Source organism: Pseudophryne corroboree, chromosome 2 (genome assembly GCF_028390025.1).
Source record: "Pseudophryne corroboree isolate aPseCor3 chromosome 2, aPseCor3.hap2, whole genome shotgun sequence".
NCBI classification, from domain to species: Eukaryota; Metazoa; Chordata; class Amphibia; order Anura; family Myobatrachidae; genus Pseudophryne; species Pseudophryne corroboree.
The window spans coordinates 816,186,331-816,205,823 of NC_086445.1; the positions used below are offsets into that span (position 1 = coordinate 816,186,331).

At 45.0% G+C, this 19,493-nt stretch overlaps 1 pseudogene; it reads left to right on the forward strand.

Moving 5' to 3' along the window:
• Positions 1-605: 605 nt before the first annotated feature.
• LOC135052867 (U2 spliceosomal RNA) lies at positions 606-710 on the forward strand (annotated as a pseudogene).
• The last annotated feature ends 18,783 nt before the right edge of the window (positions 711-19,493 follow it).

The window sequence follows — 19,493 nt, forward strand, 5'->3', positions numbered from 1 at the left end:
TAGTCACACCTCCTGTGCAGACCACACCCTCACAACATCAACCACACCCCTAACATTAGTAGTCACACACCCATGGTGTTTTCGCATCCCCTACCGAGGCATAAAATAGGCCCTTCATAAATTTCAGCTCCAGGCCCAAATGGACCTTAATCTGGCACTGGCTGTGTCTAGGTATCTCCTCACAATGATAAAGTCATCTCCTATTGTTTGTTAACTATTAATTGCCAGCAAATGCAGAGTCAATGTTTGGCTAATAACAGAACCAAGAATTCATCAGGGTCTCTAATCTGCATACACCACTCAGCAGCACTTAATATTCACATTCATTTGCATAAAGTTGACATGTGTCATAAATAAAAATCTCCTTGATAAAGTGCTCAACACTAGGATTCTGTAAAAATGTAGGTTAACTTATGAGTTAACCATTCTTGGTTAGATTTTCTGGTTTCAGACAATTTACAGGAGAGCTGTCAATGGTTTCTCCTGCGAATGGTCCCAGCAACAGTTGAAGAAATAAACAAAGGGAAGCTCTGTGTACAATAAAGTTGGAGTATAGATTGGTTCACTGCTCTTAATAAACAGCAGAAAAATAACTGCTGTATTAGATCGCTTCTCGGCCTTTTGGCTAAGATCAAGTGTAGTATCTGTTCTTATCAGTGGAGAAACACTGGGCCGCTTACACCTAACACTGGGGACTTTACATACCCCCATGTGGTCAAGGGAGCGGCCTGGTGGAGTATCTGCGGTAGAGAAACATGGGGTGGAGTACCCGTTCTTACACTAGGAGCGTGAGAGGTTCCTAGATGTGGAATGGAGAAACACCCTGTGGAGTACCGTGCCGGGGTAAGGAAGGCCTCCGGTCGAGGATGGAGAAAAACCAGGCTCAGTTCCCTACAGCGTTACGGCTATTTTCCTGCGACTGCTAGGGTAAATGGCCTGGTCTAGTACCCACCCTTGACGGGGGCTGGCAAGGCTCCTGGTCGGGATGGGAGGACCGCCGGGCTTAGTATCCCTACTTCGTAAGGAGTAATATGCCTTACGATGGATCGGGAACGGCCCGGTGTGTCACCCATTCTCGTACTGGGGGTTTACCCTGGCATAGAGCAGTACGAAACTTGGTCCGGCTGAGAGGCCGGGAGCTGCTTAGAAGCCCGAGGTGACATGTGCCCTTAGGGTGAAAACCCTAGGGGTGCCTTAACTTGCACTGGCCCTTAAACCTTTGCACTTTAAGAGCACTAGCACAGCCACCTCTCCAACTTCTGGTGCACCACATCCTTTGCCCTGGCCTTTTGGCTAGGGCAAGGATAATTTTTTACCCCCCACCCCGGCCTTCTGGCTGGGGCTTATTTATTTATTTATGCCCACATATGAGTTTTTGCACTTGCACCCGCACTTGCACAAACTTTAGCACTTTTATTCGTTTTTTGTAGTTTGTAGTGTGTCACGGTCACGTTTTTCGTTTGGGGTTAAGGTGAGACCCTTATGGGCCGCCCTCTCCTCTAAAGTTGCTGAGGTCCTCTCCACGGGGGGAGGACCAGACGCAGAAATCGGTCCCCAGGGGGACGCTTCGGCTAACCCTGGGGACACCCGAGGGTTCCCCTGCGCTTTGGCAAAGGGGGACCCACAGTCCTTTTTTTCCCTCAGGGCCTTTTGGCTCTGAGGGTTAGAGGAGTAACGGGGCCCTTCTCCTTTGGGAGAGGGTCCAAGTACCTATGCCCCCAGCACGTTTGGTCACAGACACTGGGTGATGAAGCACCGCACCTCGGGCTTCAAGTAAAATAAAAAAAAAAATTAGTCATGTTATGGTAAACCAATTGGAAGGGGCTGGGCTGTATCTAGACATCCACTGGGAAAGCAGTGGAAGAGAGTCTCCAATCACAATAACAAAGTCATCTCCTATTGTTTTTTGACTATTAATTGCCAGCCAATGCAGAGTCAATGTTTGGCTAATAACAGAACCAAGAATTCATCAGGGCCTCTAATCTGCATACACCACTCAGAAGCACTTAATATTTACATTCATGTGCATAAAGTTGACATCTGTCATAAATAAAAATCTCCATGATAAAGAAAGACCATGCTCAACACTAGGATTCTGTAAAAATGTAGGGTAACTTATGAGTTAGCCATTCTTGGTTAGTTTTGCTGGATTCAGACTATTGGAGAACTGTCAATGATTACTCCTGTGGATGGTCCCAGCAACAGTTGAAAAAATAGATAAACAAAAGGAAGCTCTGTGTACAATAGAGGTGGAGTATACATTGGTTCACTGCTCTTAATAAACAGCAGAAAAATAACTGCTGTATTGGTCGTGTTACTGTGGACCAATCAGAAGTAAGGGGCTGGGCTGTGTCTAGGTATCCACTGGGAAAGCAGTGGGAGAGTCTCCCCTCACAATGACAAGTCATCTCCTATTGGTTGGTAACTATTAATTGCCAGCCAATGCAGAGTCAATCTTTGGCTAGTAACAGAACCAAGAATTCATCAGGGCCTCTAATCTGCATACACCACTCAGCGGCACTTAATATTCACATTAATTTACATAAAGTTAACATCTGTCATAAATAAAAAATCTCCATGATAAAGACAGTGCTCAACACTAGGATTCTGTAAAAATTAGTGATGAGTGGTTTCGGTTCTTGGAGATCTGAATCCCCTTGACCTTCACCCATTTGACACAGTTTCAATGCAGACTTGGATCTTACCGCCTTGCTCGGTTAACCCGAGTGTGCCCGAACGTCATCATCCCGCTGTCGGATTCTTGCGAGATTCGTATTCTATATAAGGAGCCGTGCGTCGCTGCCATTTTCACTTGTGCATTGGAGATGATAGCGAGAGGACGTGGCTGCGTTCTCTCAGTTTCTGTGTTCAGTGTGCTGCAAATATCTACGTTCTCTGCCTGAAAAACGCTCCATATCTGTGCTGCATTGTAGTATATAGTAGGAGGACAGTGCAGAATTTTGCTGACCACCAGTATATATATAGCAGTACGGTACAGTAGTCCATTGCCCTACCTCTGTGTCGTCAAGTATATTATCCATCCATACCTGTGCTGCATTTTAGTTGTGCGCAGTATATAGTAGGAGGACAGTGCAGAATTTTGCTGTGACCACCAGTATATATATAGCAGTACGGTACAGTAGTCCACTGCTCTACCTCTGTGTCGTCAAGTATACTATCCATCCATACCTGTGCTGCATTTTAGTTGTGCGCAGTATATAGTAGGAGGACAGTGCAGACTTTGTCTGCTGACCACCAGTATATATATATAGCAGTACGGTACAGTAGGCCATTGCTATTGATATATTACTGGCATATAATTCCACACATTAAAAAATTGAGAACAAAAATGTGGAGGGTAAAATAGGGAAAGATCAATATCCACTTCCACCTCATGCTAAAGCTGCTGCCACTAGTCATGGCCGAGACGATGAAATGCCATCAACGTCGTCTGCCAAAGCTGATGCCCAATGTATAGTAGAGAGCAAAAAAAATCCAAAAAACAAAACTTCAGTAAAATGACCCAAAAATCTAAACTAAAAGCGTCTGATGAGAAGCGTAAACTTGCCAATATGCCATTTACGACACGGAGTGGCAAGGAACGGCTGAGGCCCTAGCCTATGTTCATGGCTAGTGGTTCAGATTCACATGAGGATGGAAGCACTCATCCTCTCGCTAGAAAAATGAAAAGACTTAAGCTGGCAAAAGCACAGCAAAGAACTGTGCGTTCTTCTAAATCACAAATCCCCAAGGAGAGTCCAATTGTGTCGGTTGCGATGCCTGACCTTCCCTACACTGGTCGGGAAGAGGTGGCGCCTTCCACCATTTGCACGCCCCCTGCAAGTGCTGGAAGGAGCACCCGCAAGTCCAGTTCCTGATAGTCAAATTGAAGATGTCACTGTTGAAGTACACCAGGATGAGGATATGGGTGTTCCTGGTGCTAAGGAGGAAATTGACAAGGAGGATTCTGATGGTGAGGTGGTTTGTTTAAGTCAGGCACCCAGGCAGACACCTGTTGTCCGTGGGACGAATATGGACATTGACATGCCTGGTCAAATTACTAAAAAAAAATCACCTCGTCGGTGTGGAATTATTTTAAAAGAAATGCGGACATCATTTGTCAAGCCGTGTGTTGCCTTTATCAAGCTGTAATAAGTAGGGGTAAGGACGTTAACCACCTAGGAACATCCTCCCTTATATGTCACCTGGAGCACATTCATCAGAAGTCATTGACAAGTTCAAAAACTTTGGGTGACAGCCGAAGCAGTCCACTGACAACTAAATCCCTTCCTCTTGTAACCAAGCTCCTGCAAACCACACCACCAACTCCCTCGGTGTCAATTTCCTCCTTAGACAGGAAAGCCAATAGTCCTGCAGGCCATGTCACTGTCAAGTCTGACGAGTCCTCTCCTGCCTGGGATTCCTCCGATGCATCCTTGAGTGTAACGCCTACTGCTGCTGGTGCTGCTGTTGCTGCTGGGAGTCGATCGTCATCCCAGAGGGGAAGTCGGAAGACCACTTGTACTACTTCTAGAAAGCAATTGACTGTCCAACAGTCCTTTGCGAGGAAGATGAAATATCACAGCAGTCATCCTGCTGCAAAGCAGATAACTCAGGCCATGGCAGCCTGGGTGGTGTTAAACGTGTGTCCGGTATCCACCGTTAATTCACAGGAAATTAGAGAATTTATTGAGTTAGTGTGTCCCTGGTACCAAATACCATCTAGGTTCCACTTCTCTAGGCAGGCGATACCGAGAATGTACACAGACCTCAGAAAAAGAGTCACCAGTGTCCTAAAAAATGCAGTTGTACCCAATGTCCACTTAACCACGGACATGTGGACAAGTGGAGCAGGGCAGAATCAGGACTATATGACTGTGACAGCCCACTGGGTAGATGTATTGCCTCCCGCAGCAAGAACAGCAGCGGCGGCACCAGTAGCAGCATCTCGCAAATGCCAACTCGTTCCTAGGCAGGCTACGCTTTGTATCACCGCTTTCCATAAGAGGAACACAGCTGACAACCTCTTACGGAAACTGAGGAACATCATCGCAGAATGGCTTACCCCAGTTGGACTCTCCTGGGGATTTGTGACATCGGACAATGCCACCAATATTGTGCGTGCATTACATGTGAGCAAATTCCAGCATGTCCCATGTTTTGCACATACATTGAATTTGGTGGTGCAGAATTTTTTTAAAAACGACAGGGGTATGCAAGAGATGCTGTCGGCCCGAGGAATTGCAGGCCACTTTCGGCATTCAGCCACCACGTGCCGCAGACTGGAGCACCAGCAAACACTCCTGAACCTGCCCCGCCATCATCTGAAGCAAGAGGTGGTAACAAGGTGGAATTCAACCCTCTATATGCTTCAGAGGATGGAGGAGCAGCAAAAGGCCATTCAAGCCTATACATCTGCCTATGATATAGGCAAAGGAAGGGGAATGCACCTGACTCAAGCGCAGTGGAGAATGATTTCAACGTTGTGCAAGGTTCTGCAACCCTTTGAACTTGCCACACGTGAAGTCAGTTCAGACACTGCCAGCCTGAGTCAGGTCATTCCCCTCATCAGGCTTTTGCAGAAGAAGCTGGAGAGCTTGAAGGAGGAGCTAAAACGGAGCGATTCCGCTAGGCATGTGGGACTTGTGGATGGAGCCCTTAATTCGCTTAACCAGGATTCACGGGTGGTCAATCTGTTGAAATCAGAGCACTACATTTTGGCCACCGTGCTCGATCCTAGGTTTAAAGCCTACGTTTTATCTCTCTTTCCGGCAGACACAAGTCTGCAGAGGGGCAAAGACCTGCTGGTGAGAAAATTGTCAAGTCAAGCGGAACGTGATCCATCAACAGCTCCTCCTTCACATTCTCCCGCAACTGGGGCTGCGTGGAAAAGGCTAAGAATTCCGAGCACACCCGCTGGCGGTGATGCAGGGCAGTCTGGAGCGAGTGCTGACATCTGGTCCGGACTGAAAGACCTGCCAACGATTACTGACATGTCGTCTACTGTCACTGCATATGATTCTGTCACCATTGACAGAATGGTGGAGGATTATATGAGTGACCGCATCCAAGTAGGCACGTCAGACAGTCCATACGTATACTGGCAGGAAAAAGAGGCAATTTGGAGGCCCTTGCACAAACTGGCTTTATTTTACCTAAGTTGCCCCCCCTCCAGTGTGTACTCCGAAAGAGTGTTTAGTGCAGCCGCTCACCTTGTCAGCAATCGGCATACAAGGTTACTTCCAGAAAATGTGGAGAAGATGATGTTCATCAAAATTAATTATAATCAATTCCTCCGTGGAGACATTCACCAGCAATTGCCTCCAGAAAGTACACAGGGACCTGAGATGGTGGATTCCAGTGGCGACGAATTAATACACCGTGAGGAGGGGGATGTACACAGTGAAAGGGGTGAGGAATTGGAGGATGAGGAGGAGGTGGACATCTTGCCTCTGTAGAGCCAGTTTGTGCAAGGAGAGATTGATTGCTTCTTTTTGGTGGGGGCCCAAACCAACCAGTCATTTTAGTCACAGTCATGTGGCAGACCCTGTCACTGAAATGATGGGTTTGTTAGTGTGCATGTCCTGTTTATACAACATAAGGGTGGTTGGGAGGTTCCAAGGACAATTCCATCTTGCACCTCTTTTTTCTTTAATTTATCTTTGCATCATGTGCTGTTTGGGGACTATTTTTTAATTCTGCCATCCTGTCTGACATTGCAGTGCCACTCCTAGATAGGCCAGGTGTTTGTGTCGGCCACTTGGGTCGCTTAGCTTAGCCGTCCAGCGACCTTGGTGCACCTCTTTTTTTCTTTGCATCATGTGCTGTTTGGGGACTATTTTTTGAAGTGCCATCCTGTCTGACACTGCAGTGCCACTCCTAGATGGGCCAGGTGTTTGTGTCGGCCACTTGGGTCACTTAGCTTAGTCATCCAGCGACCTTGGTGCAAATTTTAGGACTAAAAATAATATTGTGAGGTGTTCAGAATAGACTGGAAATGAGTAGAAATTATGGTTATTGAGGTTAATAATACTATGGGATCAAAATGACCCCCAAATTCTATGATTTAAGCTGTTTTTGAGGTGTTTTTGTAAAAAAACATCGAATCCGACAAAAAAAATTCAGGGAGGTTTTGCCAAAACGCGTCCGAATCCAAAACACGGCCGCGGAACCGAATCCAAAACCAGAACACAAAACCCGAAAAATTTCCGGTGCACATCACTAGTAAAAATTAAGGTTAACTTATGAGTTTACCATTCTTGGTTAGCTTTGCTGGTTTCAGACTGTTTACAGGAGAACTGTCAATGGTTTCTCCTGCGAATGGTCCCAGCAACAGTTGAAAAAATAGATAAACAAAGGGAAGCTCTGTGTACAATAGAGATGTATACATTGGTTCACTGCTCTTAATAAACAGCAGAAAAATAACTGCTGCATTGGTCATGTCATAGGTTCTCAAACTCAGTCCTCAGGACCCCACACATTGCAGGTAACCCAGCAGGTGCACAGGTGTATTCATTACTCACTGACACATTTTAAAAGGTCCACAGGTGGAGCTAATTATTTCACTTGTGATTCTGTGAGGAGACCTGCAAAACATGCACTGTGTGGGGTCCTGAGGACCGAGTTTGAGAACCTGTGGGTCATGCTACTCTGGACCAATCGGAAGTAAGGGGCTGTGCTGTGTCTATGTATCCACTGGGAAAGCAGTGGGAGAGTTTCCACTCACAATGGCAAAGTCATCTCATATTGTTTTTGACTATTGCCAGCCAATGCAGAGTCAATGTTTGGTTAATACCAGAACCAAGAATTCATCAGGGCCTCTAATCTGCATACACCACTCAGCCGCACTTAATATTCACATCATTTGCATAAACTTGACATCTGTCATAAATAAAAATCTCCATGATAAAGAAAGACAGTGCTCAACAGTAGGATTCTGTAAAAATGTAGGTTATCTTATGAGTTAACATTTTTAGGTTGTTTGTGCTGGTTTCAGACTATTTAAAGGAGAGCTGTTAATGGTTTTTCCTGCGAATGGTCCCAGCACCAGTGGAAAACATAGATAAACAAAGGGAAGTTCTGTGTACAATAGAGGTGTATACATTGGTTCACTGCTCTTAATAAACAGCAGAAAAATAACTGCTGTATTGGTCATGTTACTGTGGACCAATCAGAAGTAAGGGGCTGGGCTGTGTCTAGACATCCACTGGGAAAGCAGTGGGAGAGTCTCCACTCACAACGACAAAGTCATCTCCTATTGGTTGTTAACTATTAATTGCCAGCCAATGCAGAGTCAATGTTTGGCTAGTAACAGAACCAAGAATTCATCAGGGCCTCTAATCTGCATACACCACTCAGAAGCACTTAATATTCACATTCATTTGCATAAAGTTGACATCTATCATAAATAAAAATCTCCATGATAAAGAAAGACAGTGCTCAACACTAGGATTCTGTAAAAATGTAGGTAACTTATGAGTTAATAATTCTAGCTTGGTTGTGCTTGTTTCAGACTGTTAACATGAGCGTTTTCAATGGTTTCGCCTGCGGATGGTCCTAGCAACAGTTGAAAAGATAGATAAACAAAGGAAAGCTCTGTGTACAAAAGGGGTGGAGTATACATTGGTTCACTGCTCTTAATAAACATTAGAAAAATAACTGATGTATTGGTCATGTTACTGTGGACCAATTGGAAGTAAGGGGCTGGGCTGTGTCTAGGTATCCACTGGGAAAGCAGTGGGAGAGTCTCCTATTGGTTAACTATAAATTGTCAGCCAATGCAGAGTCAATGTTTGGCTAATAACAGAACCAAGAATTCATCAGGGCCTCTAATCTGCCTACACCACTCAGCGGCACTTAATATTCATATTCATTTGCATAAAGTTGGCATCTGTCATAAATAAAAATCTCCATGATAAAGAAAGAGTTCTCAACACTAGGATTCTGTAAAAATATAGGTTAACTTATGAGTTAACAATTCTAGGTAGATTGAGCTGGTTTCAGACTATAGGAGAACTGTCAATGGTTTCTCCTGCGAATGGTCCCAGCAACAGTTAAAAAATAGATAAACAAAGGGAAGCTCTGCGTACAATAGAGGTGTATACATTGGTTCACTGCTCTTAATAGCAGAAAAATAACTGCTGTATTGGTCATGTTACTGTAAACCAATTGGAAGGGGTTGGTCTGTGTCTAGGTATCCACTGGGAAAGCAGTGGGAGAGTCTCCAATCACAATAACAAAGTCATCTCCTATTGTTTGTTGACTATTAATTGCCAGCCAATGCAGAGTCAATGTTTGGCTAATAACAGAACCAAGAATTCATCAGGGCCTCTAATCTGCATACACCACTCCGCAGCACTTAATATTCACATTAATTTGCATAAAGTTGACATCTGTCATAAATAAAAATCTCCATGCTAAAGAAAGACAGTGCTCAACATGAGGATTCTGTAAAAATGTATGTTAACTTATGAGTTAATCATTCTAGGTTGGCTATGCTGGTTTCAGACTGTTTACAGGAGACCTGTCAATGGTTTTTTTTCTGCAAATGGTCCCAGCAACAGTTGAAAAAATAGATAAACAAAAGCAAGCTCTGTGTGCAATAGAGGTGGAGTATACATTGGTTCATTGCTCTTAATAAACAGCAGAAAAATAACTGCTGTGTTGGTCATGTTACTGTGGACCAATCGGAAGTAATGTGTTGGGCTGTGTCTAGGTGTTCACTGGGAAAGTAGTGGGAGAGTTTCCACTCACAATGACAAAGTCATCTCCTATTGGTTGTTAACTATTAAATACCAGCCAATGCAGAGTACATTTTTGGCTAATAACAGAACCAAGAATTCATCAGGGCCAGTAGCGGAACTAGCGAGCCGTGGGCCCAGGTGCGACAAAATGCTTTGGGCCCGCCCCCCCCTCCAAGTCCACCCCCTCACCCCTGGAGAGGATCTGGTGAGGGGGACCTGCTCAGGGCCAGAGAAATGGATACCTAGCAACAGTGCCGTAACTAAACATTTTTGCACTGTGTGCAAGAAATGGCATTGGAGCCCCACCCCTGCATGCTAAACAGGGGCAGTGGGCGCGAGCAAAAATACATAGTGGCATGGCTTCGTGGGAAAGGGGTGTGGCCACAAAATAATACCAATTCAGAAAATGGTGCACAGTAGTCTCCATTATTCAAATTACGCCGCACAGTAGCACCACTACACCAGGTAGAGACCCTTTTACACCTTACAGCGGACAGATTCCTCTTTTTATACATTATGGCAGACAGCGTCCCCTTTTTACACATTACGGCAGACAGCGTCCCCCTTTTTACACATAACGGCAGACAGCGTCCCCTTTTTACACAACGGCAGACAGCGTGCCCTTGTTACACATAGCGGCAGACAGCGTACACTTTTTACACATTACGGCAGACAGCGTGCCCTTGTTACACATTACGGCAGACAGTATCCCCCTTTTTACACATTACGGCAGACAGTATCCCCCTTTTTACACATTACGGCAGGCAGATTCCCCCTTTTTACACATTACGTCAGGCAGATTCCCCCTTTTTACACATTGCGTCAGGCAGATTCCCCCTTTTTACACATTGAGGCAGGCAGATTCCCCATTTTTACACATAGCGGCAGGCAGATTCCCCATTTTTACACATTGCGGCAGGCAGATTCCCCATTTTTACACATTGCGGCATGCAGATTCCCCATATTTACACGTAGCGGCAGGCAGATTCCCCTTTTTTACACATAGCGGCAAGCAGATTCCCCATTTTTACACATAGCGGCAGGCAGATTCCCCATTTTAACACATTGCGGCAGGCAGATTCCCCATTTTAACACATTGCGGCAGGCAGATTCCCCATTTTTACACATTGCGGCAGGCAGTCCCAACAAAGACAGAAAGGACAGAAAGAAAGAAGAATTATACCCTCTCCGCTGGCTCAGGCTCCTCGGTGCAGCTTGACGATTCCCGGGCAGTAGAGAAGGAGGTGGAGGAGGGAGCCGCAGCAGCGCTGTGTTATTGGTGGAGGCGCTGCTGCTGCTGCCCCTCTGCTTCACTATAGGCTGATCTCGGAAGACAGCCTATAGTGAAGCAGAGGGGCAGCAGTGCCTCCACCAGTAACAAAGCGCTGCTGCGGCTCCCTCCTTCCCCCGTACCGCTGCTCCTCTCCGGGCGGCGGTTGCCCGCAGCACACAGCGGTATGTAATGAGTCGGTTTGACTCATTACATGCTTTGGGCCCCTGGACAGAGGCGGGCCCCAGTGCAACGCACTGGTTGCACTGGCGGTAGTTCCGCCTCTGATCAGGGCCTCTAATCTGCATACACCACTCAGCAGCACTTAATATTCACATTCATTTGCATAAAGTTGACATCTGTCATAAATAAAAATCTCCATGATAAAGAAAGACAGTGCTCAACACTAGGATTCTGTAAAAATGTATGTTAACTTATGAGTTAATCATTCTAGGTTGGCTATGCTGGTTTCAGATTGTTTACAGAAGAACTCTCAATGGTTTCTCCTGCGGATGGTCCTGGCAACAGTTGAAAAAATAAATAAACAACGCAAGCTCTGTGTATAATAGGGGTGGAGTATACATTGGTTCAATGCTCTTAATAAACAGCAGAAAAATAATTGCTGTATTGGTCATGTTACTGTGGACCAATCAGAAGTAAGGGGCTGGGCTGTGTCTAGGTATCCACTGGGAAAGCAGTGGGAGAGTCTCCACTCAATGACAAAGTCATCTTCGATTGTTAACTATTAATTGCCAGCCAATGCAGAGTCAATGTTTGGCTAGTAACAGAACCAAGAATTAATCAGGGCCTCTAATCTGCATACACCACTCAGAAGCACTTAATATTCACATTCATTTGCATAAAGTTGACATCTGTCATAAATAAAAATCTCCATGATAAAGAAAGACAGTGCTCAACACTAGGATTCTGTAAAAATGTAGGTAACTTATGAGTTAATAATTCTAGCTTGGTTGTGCTTGTTTCAGACTGTTAACATGAGCGTTTTCAATGGTTTCGCCTGCGGATGGTCCTAGCAACAGTTGAAAAGATAGATAAACAAAGGAAAGCTCTGTGTACAAAAGGGGTGGAGTATACATTGGTTCACTGCTCTTAATAAACATTAGAAAAATAACTGATGTATTGGTCATGTTACTGTGGACCAATTGGAAGTAAGGGGCTGGGCTGTGTCTAGGTATCCACTGGGAAAGCAGTGGGAGAGTCTCCTATTGGTTAACTATAAATTGTCAGCCAATGCAGAGTCAATGTTTGGCTAATAACAGAACCAAGAATTCATCAGGGCCTCTAATCTGCCTACACCACTCAGCGGCACTTAATATTCATATTCATTTGCATAAAGTTGGCATCTGTCATAAATAAAAATCTCCATGATAAAGAAAGAGTTCTCAATACTAGGATTCTGTAAAAATATAGGTTAACTTGTAAGTTAACAATTCTAGGTGGATTGAGCTGGTTTCAGACTATAGGAGAACTGTCAATGGTTTCTCCTGCGAATGGTCCCAGCAACAGTTAAAAAATAGATAAACAAAGGGAAGCTCTGCGTACAATAGAGGTGTATACATTGGTTCACTGCTCTTAATAGCAGAAAAATAACTGCTGTATTGGTCATGTTACTGTAAACCAATTGGAAGGGGTTGGTCTGTGTCTAGGTATCCACTGGGAAAGCAGTGGGAGAGAGTCTCCAATCACAATAACAAAGTCATCTCCTATTGTTTGTTGACTATTAATTGCCAGCCAATGCAGAGTCAATGTTTGGCTAATAACAGAACCAAGAATTCATCAGGGCCTCTAATCTGCATACACCACTCCGCAGCACTTAATATTCACATTAATTTGCATAAAGTTGACATCTGTCATAAATAAAAATCTCCATGCTAAAGAAAGACAGTGCTCAACATGAGGATTCTGTAAAAATGTATGTTAACTTATGAGTTAATCATTCTAGGTTGGCTATGCTGGTTTCAGACTGTTTACAGGAGACCTGTCAATGGTTTTTTTCTGTGAATGGTCCCAGCAACAGTTGAAAAAATAGATAAACAAAAGCAAGCTCTGTGTGCAATAGAGGTGGAGTATACATTGGTTCATTGCTCTTAATAAACAGCAGAAAAATAACTGCTGTGTTGGTCATGTTACTGTGGACCAATCGGAAGTAATGTGTTGGGCTGTGTCTAGGTGTTCACTGGGAAAGTAGTGGGAGAGTTTCCACTCACAATGACAAAGTCATCTCCTATTGGTTGTTAACTATTAAATACCAGCCAATGCAGAGTAAATTTTTGGCTAATAACAGAACCAAGAATTCATCAGGGCCAGTGACGGAACTAGCGAGCCGTGGGCCCAGGTGCGACAAAATGCTTTGGGCCCCCCCCCCTCTCCAAGTCCACCCCCTCACCCCTGGAGAGGATCTGGTGAGGGGGACCTGCTCAGGGCCAGAGAAATGGATACCTAGCAACAGTGCCGTAACTAAACATTTTTGCACTGTGTGCAAGAAATGGCATTGGAGCCCCACCCCTGCATGCTAAACAGGGGCAGTGGGCGCGAGCAAAAATACATAGTGGCATGGCTTCGTGGGAAAGGGGTGTGGCCACAAAATAATACCAATTCAGAAAACGGTGCACAGTAGTCTCCATTATTCAAATTACGCCGCACAGTAGCACCACTACACCAGGTAGAGACCCTTTTACACCTTACAGCGGACAGATTCCTCTTTTTATACATTATGGCAGACAGCGTCCCCTTTTTACACATTACGGCAGACAGCGTCCCCCTTTTTGCACATAACGGCAGACAGCGTCCCCTTTTTACACATAACGGCAGACAGCGTGCCCTTGTTACACATAGCGGCAGACAGCGTACACTTTTTACACAACGGCAGACAGCGTACCCTTGTTAAACATAGCGGCAGACAGCGTCCCCCTTTTTACACATTACGGCAGACAGCGTCCCTTTTTACACATTACGGCAGACAGCGTACACTTTTTACACAACGGCAGACAGCGTCCCCTTTTTACACATTACGGCAGACAGCGTGCCCTTGTTACACATTACGGCAGACAGTATCCCCCTTTTTACACAATACGGCTGGCAGATTCCCCCTTTTTACACATTACGTCAGGCAGATTCCCCCTTTTTACACATTGCGTCAGGCAGATTCCCCCTTTTTACACATTGCGGCAGGCAGATTCCCCATTTTTACACATAGCGGCAGGCAGATTCCCCATTTTTACACATTGCGGCAGGCAGATTCCCCATTTTTACACATTGCGGCATGCAGATTCCCCATATTTACACGTAGCGGCAGGCAGATTCCCCTTTTTTACACATAGCGGCAAGCAGATTCCCCATTTTTACACATAGCGGCAGGCAGATTCCCCATTTTAACACATTGCGGCAGGCAGATTCCCCATTTTAACACATTGCGGCAGGCAGATTCCCCATTTTTACACATTGCGGCAGGCAGTCCCAACAAAGACAGAAAGAAAGAAAGGACAGAAAGAAAGAAGAATTATACCCTCTCCGCTGGCTCAGGCTCCTCGGTGCAGCTTGACGATTCCCGGGCAGTAGAGAAGGAGGTGGAGGAGGGAGCCGCAGCAGCGCTGTGTTATTGGTGGAGGCGCTGCTGCTGCTGCCCCTCTGCTTCACTATAGGCTGATCTCGGAAGACAGCCTATAGTGAAGCAGAGGGGCAGCAGTGCCTCCACCAGTAACAAAGCGCTGCTGCGGCTCCCTCCTTCCCCCGTACCGCTGCTCCTCTCCGGGCGGCGGTTGCCCGCAGCACACAGCGGTATGTAATGAGTCGGTTTGACTCATTACATGCTTTGGGCCCCTGGACAGAGGCGGGCCCCAGTGCAACGCACTGGTTGCACTGGCGGTAGTTCCGCCTCTGATCAGGGCCTCTAATCTGCATACACCACTCAGCAGCACTTAATATTCACATTCATTTGCATAAAGTTGACATCTGTCATAAATAAAAATCTCCATGATAAAGAAAGACAGTGCTCAACACTAGGATTCTGTAAAAATGTATGTTAACTTATGAGTTAATCATTCTAGGTTGGCTATGCTGGTTTCAGATTGTTTACAGAAGAACTCTCAATGGTTTCTCCTGCGGATGGTCCTGGCAACAGTTGAAAAAATAAATAAACAAGGCAAGCTCTGTATTTGGTTCAATGCTCTTAATAAACAGCAGAAAAATAATTGCTGTATTGGTCATGTTACTGTGGACCAATCAGAAGTAAGGGGCTGGGCTGTGTCTAGGTATCCACTGGGAAAGCAGTGGGAGAGTCTCCACTCAATGACAAAGTCATCTTTGATTGTTTGTTAACTATTAATTGCCAGCCAATGCAGAGTCAATGTTTGGCTAGTAACAGAACCAAGAATTAATCAGGGCCTCTAATCTGCATACACCACTCAGAAGCACTTAATATTCACATTCATTTGCATAAAGTTGACATCTGTCATAAATAAAAATCTCCATGATAAAGAAAGACAGTGCTCAACACTAGGATTCTGTAAAAATGTAGGTAACTTATGAGTTAATAATTCTAGCTTGGTTGTGCTTGTTTCAGACTGTTAACATGAGTGTTTTCAATGGTTTCGCCTGTGGATGGTCCTAGCAACAGTTGAAAAGATAGATAAACAAAGGAAAGCTCTGTGTACAAAAGGGGTGGAGTATACATTGGTTCACTGCTCTTAATAAACATTAGAAAAATAACTGATGTATTGGTCATGTTACTGTGGACCAATTGGAAGTAAGGGGCTGGGCTGTGTCTAGGTATCCACTGGGAAAGCAGTGGGAGAGTCTCCTATTGGTTAACTATAAATTGTCAGCCAATGCAGAGTCAATGTTTGGCTAATAACAGAACCAAGAATTCATCAGGGCCTCTAATCTGCCTACACCACTCAGCGGCACTTAATATTCATATTCATTTGCATAAAGTTGGCATCTGTCATAAATAAAAATCTCCATGATAAAGAAAGAGTTCTCAACACTAGGATTCTGTAAAAATATAGGTTAACTTATGAGTTAACAATTCTAGGTGGATTGAGCTGGTTTCAGACTATAGGAGAACTGTCAATGGTTTCTCCTGCGAATGGTCCCAGCAACAGTTAAAAAATAGATAAACAAAGGGTTCACTGCTCTTAATAGCAGAAAAATAACTGCTGTATTGGTCATGTTACTGTAAACCAATTGGAAGGGGTTGGTCTGTGTCTAGGTATCCACTGGGAAAGCAGTGGGAGAGAGTCTCCAATCACAATAACAAAGTCATCTCCTATTGTTTGTTGACTATTAATTGCCAGCCAATGCAGAGTCAATGTTTGGCTAATAACAGAACCAAGAATTCATCAGGGCCTCTAATCTGCATACACCACTCCGCAGCACTTAATATTCACATTAATTTGCATAAAGTTGACATCTGTCATAAATAAAAATCTCCATGCTAAAGAAAGACAGTGCTCAACATGAGGATTCTGTAAAAATGTATGTTAACTTATGAGTTAATCATTCTAGGTTGGCTATGCTGGTTTCAGACTGTTTACAGGAGACCTGTCAATGGTTTTTTTCTGCGAATGGTCCCAGCAACAGTTGAAAAAATAGATAAACAAAAGCAAGCTCTGTGTGCAATAGAGGTGGAGTATACATTGGTTCATTGCTCTTAATAAACAGCAGAAAAATAACTGCTGTGTTGGTCATGTTACTGTGGACCAATCGGAAGTAATGTGTTGGGCTGTGTCTAGGTGTTCACTGGGAAAGTAGTGGGAGAGTTTCCACTCACAATGACAAAGTCATCTCCTATTGGTTGTTAACTATTAAATACCAGCCAATGCAGAGTAAATTTTTGGCTAATAACAGAACCAAGAATTCATCAGGGCCAGTGGCGGAACTAGCGAGCCGTGGGCCCAGGTGCGACAAAATGCTTTGGGCCCCCCCCCCTCCAAGTCCACCCCCTCACCCCTGGAGAGGATCTGGTGAGGGGGACCTGCTCAGGGCCAGAGAAATGGATACCTAGCAACAGTGCCGTAACTAAACATTTTTGCACTGTGTGCAAGAAATGGCATTGGAGCCCCACCCCTGCATGCTAAACAGGGGCAGTGGGCGCGAGCAAAAATACATAGTGGCATGGCTTCGTGGGAAAGGGGTGTGGCCACAAAATAATACCAATTCAGAAAACGGTGCACAGTAGTCTCCATTATTCAAATTACGCCGCACAGTAGCACCACTACACCAGGTAGAGACCCTTTTACACCTTACAGCGGACAGATTCCTCTTTTTATACATTATGGCAGACAGCGTCCCCTTTTTACACATTACGGCAGACAGCGTCCCCCTTTTTACACAACGGCAGACAGCGTCCCCTTTTTACACATAACGGCAGACAGCGTGCCCTTGTTACACATAGCGGCAGACAGCGTACACTTTTTACACATAACGGCAGACAGCGTACCCTTGTTAAACATAGCGGCAGACAGCGTCCCCCTTTTTACACATTACGGCAGACAGCGTCCCTTTTTACACATTACGGCAGACAGCGTACACTTTTTACACAACGGCAGACAGCGTCCCCTTTTTACACATTACGGCAGACAGCGTGCCCTTGTTACACATTACGGCAGACAGTATCCCCCTTTTTACACATTACGGCAGGCAGATTCCCCCTTTTTACACATTACGTCAGGCAGATTCCCCCTTTTTACACATTGCGTCAGGCAGATTCCCCCTTTTTACACATTGCGGCAGGCAGATTCCCCATTTTTACACATAGCGGCAGGCAGATTCCCCATTTTTACACATTGCGGCAGGCAGATTCCCCATTTTTACACATTGCGGCATGCAGATTCCCCATATTTACACGTAGCGGCAGGCAGATTCCCCTTTTTTACACATAGCGGCAAGCAGATTCCCCATTTTTACACATAGCGGCAGGCAGATTCCCCATTTTAACACATTGCGGCAGGCAGATTCCCCATTTTAACACATTGCGGCAGGCAGATTCCCCATTTTTACACATTGCGGCAGGCAGTCCCAACAAAGACAGAAAGAAAGAAAGGACAGAAAGAAAGAAGAATTATACCCTCTCCGCTGGCTCAGGCTCCTCGGTGCAGCTTGACGATTCCTGGGCAGTAGAGAAGGAGGTGGAGGAGGGAGCCGCAGCAGCGCTGTGTTATTGGTGGAGGCGCTGCTGCTGCTGCCCCTCTGCTTCACTATAGGCTGATCTCGGAAGACAGCCTATAGTGAAGCAGAGGGGCAGCAGTGCCTCCACCAGTAACAAAGCGCTGCTGCGGCTCCCTCCTTCCCCCGTACCGCTGCTCCTCTCCGGGCGGCGGTTGCCCGCAGCACACAGCGGTATGTAATGAGTCGGTTTGACTCATTACATGCTTTGGGCCCCTGGACAGAGGCGGGCCCCAGTGCAACGCACTGGTTGCACTGGCGGTAGTTCCGCCTCTGATCAGGGCCTCTAATCTGCATACACCACTCAGCAGCACTTAATATTCACATTCATTTGCATAAAGTTGACATCTGTCATAAATAAAAATCTCCATGATAAAGAAAGACAGTGCTCAACACTAGGATTCTGTAAAAATGTATGTTAACTTATGAGTTAATCATTCTAGGTTGGCTATGCTGGTTTCAGATTGTTTACAGAAGAACTCTCAATGGTTTCTCCTGCGGATGGTCCTGGCAACAGTTGAAAAAATAAATAAACAAGGCAAGCTCTGTGTATAATAGGGGTGGAGTATACATTGGTTCAATGCTCTTAATAAGCAGCATAAAAATAATTGCTGTATTGGTCATGTTACTGTGGACCAATCAGAAGTAAGGGGCTGGGCTATGTCTAGGTATCCACTGGGAAAGCAGTGGGAGAGTCTCCACTCAATGACAAAGTCATCTCCTATTGGTTGTTAACTATTAATTGCCAGCCAATGCAGAGTCAATGTTTGGCTAGTAACAGAACCAAGAATTAATCAGGGCCTCTAATCTGCATACACCACTCAGAAGCACTTAATATTCACATTCATTTGCATAAAGTTGACATCTGTCATAAATAAAAATCTCCATGATAAAGACAGTGCTCAATACTAGGATTCTGTAAAAATTAGAGATGGGCGCCTGAAATTTTTCGGGTTTTGTGTTTTGGTTTTGGGTTCGGTTCCGCGGCCGTGTTTTGGGTTCGAACGCGTTTTGGCAAAACCTCACCGAATTTTTTTTGTCGGATTCGGGTGTGTTTTGGATTCGGGTGTTTTTTTCAAAAAACACTAAAAAACAGCTTAAATCATAGAATTTGGGGGTCATTTTGATCCCAAAGTATTATTAACCTCAAAAACCATAATTTACACTCATTTTCAGTCTATTCTGAATACCTCACACCTCACAATATTATTTTTAGTCCTAAAATTTGCACCGAGGTCGCTGTGTGAGTAAGATAAGCGACCCTAGTGGCCGACACAAACACCGGGCCCATCTAG